This window comes from Penaeus japonicus, unplaced genomic scaffold (genome assembly GCF_977035675.1).
Source record: "Penaeus japonicus unplaced genomic scaffold, GWHDUDI00000001_assembly GWHDUDI00000009, whole genome shotgun sequence".
Classification (NCBI taxonomy): Eukaryota; Metazoa; Arthropoda; class Malacostraca; order Decapoda; family Penaeidae; genus Penaeus; species Penaeus japonicus.
Genome location: NW_028234411.1, coordinates 20,429,384 through 20,431,833, shown reverse-complemented (window position 1 = coordinate 20,431,833; position 2,450 = coordinate 20,429,384). Strand labels below are relative to the sequence as shown.

The 2,450-nt window shown below is 37.6% G+C and overlaps 1 protein-coding gene across 2 annotated transcripts in view; it reads right to left on the bottom strand.

Moving 5' to 3' along the window:
- Positions 1-1,173, bottom strand: part of LOC122250694 (uncharacterized) — a 12,884-nt gene extending 11,711 nt beyond the window's left edge. The window contains exon 1 of one of the 2 annotated variants that reach the window (XM_043012249.2): positions 231-1,173. The gene's annotated coding sequence lies outside the window, so the exon portion shown is untranslated. The remainder of the gene's footprint in view (positions 1-230) is intronic. The other variant, XM_043012248.2, reaches the window with a different exon arrangement.
- Between the last annotated feature and the right edge of the window lie 1,277 nt (positions 1,174-2,450).

Sequence of the window (2,450 nt, the reverse complement as noted above, 5' to 3'; positions counted from 1 at the left end):
CGCTTTAATAGGAAAACTAGACTCACATCCACACACACACCACTTAGCAAGCACTCATATACAAAATAAGAAACACATAGTCTCTGAATTAGGCTGTCACTGGCACTTCTCGTAGTCCTTTTTTGCAGCCTAGCTCAACTCCTGCGACAGGTGCCAATGTAGGTAGGGCGACATCAGCATGGGTACCCATATGGGCACGCTTCTCGTCTGACCTGATTCACACAAATTACCTCCACTTTACAGACGAGGAGACTTCAATGCGCACACACAAGTGATCTTGTTATTCTCTTTTCTGTCTATTACTGCTTTTCGCTCTGTTCTGTACGTTTGTTTATTTTCTGATTTGTTTTTTCGTGGATTTATTTCACTGAACACTTACGTACTCTCCGCGGTATATAATCTTTGGCGGCGATTATTCTCCGTTCGTTTCTTCGGAGATGTTATTAATATTTTCTTGGATTAACGGAACCTCACATTTTGTGTAATGTCGCATAAACACACCCGCTTTGCACTCACCTATCTACTGTTGCTTCTGCGATACAACACAGTACGTCATTGGAACACTAATCGGAAATGTTTCTCTCCTTACGTCGACATTGTGTGTGTCAACAGTTTACAAACGACGCCATCTTGGAAGCTTGGTGGAGGAGCCGGAGTTTTGGCTGTGTTTTATTTTCGCGTTTCGTTATCGCGGATAGTGCTTGTGTTGTATATGTGAATTTTTCCAAAGTGTAAAACATAGAATGTCGGAATGTATGTTGTATTTGTGTGCGAGGGATATTTTCGACTTTATTTGCGATGGAATGTCAGGAATTTTGCGAATATGACATACCCCGACATTCAGAGGTCAGTATCAACGGGGCACGAAGATCCACTTTTAGAATTTACTCGTGGTCTTCATATATAAGAATCCTACATGTATCAATTCCCCTCTAAAAAATACATTTGATAAATCAAATGTAAAATAAATGTTGCATTACAAAGATGATTTACGCTTTATATACCTTTACTTGATATTTACAGTCGAGCATCACTAGAAAAAAAAGAACCGTATAGATATATATACAAAACAAAAACACTACCACACAAAAAAAATAACGCAACTAAAAACCCAGAAATTACATATAGGCAACCCGTAATAATGATATAAAGGAAAAGAGAAGCTATTGAGGAAGCGGGAACAGGAGGGAGAAAAAGGAGGGAGGAGGGAGGAGGGAGGGAGAGAAGGAGGGAGAAGAAGGAATGCTTAGTTCACATGTCATCCTCGGCTGGACAGGGACATCACCCGCGGCTACCTGTGTCCTTCCCTATTTTCTTTCTTTTTTTGTCTTTTTCTTTTTGTTTTTCATTTTTTTTATCGTTTCTCTTTTATATCATTTTCTGTTATTGTATCTTTCTCGATTTTTTTTTCATAATCTCTTCTTTGTTTCGCGTCATGATTGTTCTATTTGTTATTATATAATTCTATTCATATGATGAACATAGCATTAATGGTAATTATGATAATGGTGAAGGTATGATCACAACACTATTACCAATATGTACAGCTTAAATACTGATTATAAAACTATGATGAAGAGAATGATAATTATCATATGAACATAATAACCATCATGATAACAATGAAAATATAGGATAATGGTAACAATACTACTACTACTAATAATGATGATGATAATTCTATACATAGCGCATTGCATGTTTGCAGAGCGTAATGCATATGACTAACCTCAGAATATTACCATAATAATATTTGTAAAAGTGGTATCGCAGGGGATGTATTTCATCATCTGTATTACTTATATGATTATACAGCATACGATACAAAATAAAAACGATTGATCAGATGTGAAATCAATCAGAATGTTGCATGATTAAGCGGTCATACTCTCGATTATATTAGCCATTAACAACGCTAGTAGTTGCAAGTATATACGTCAGGTAAGTGCAAGGCAATGACAGCTAGGCTGACGGACGGTAAGTTGATTTACGTAGGTAGTGTGTGTGTATGTGTGTGTGTGTGTGTGTGTGTGTGTGTGTGTGTGTGTGTGTGTGTGTGTGTGTGTGTGTGTGTGTGTGTGTGTGTGTGTGTGTGTGTGTGTGTGTGTGTGTGTGTGTGTGTGTGTGTGTGTGTGTGTGTGTGCGTGTGCGTGTGTGTGTATGCGTGCTCAGGGGTCCCGTTTGCTAATTTTAGATTATCATATAACCTCTTAAACTGCTGCACAATCCTAACACACCACGCTACCAGGGAGGTTGTTTCATTCTTTAATAGCTATATTTTGAACATCCTCATCACCTCTCCTTACTTATGAAATATTTTCCTGTGACACGCATATATGTGAGTGAGTGTGTGTGTGTATGTGTGTGTGTGTGTGTGTGTATGTATAAGTGAAATCAGGTATATTTGGTTTATGATTTTTGTCTAATATATTTATGAATTGTCTGATTTA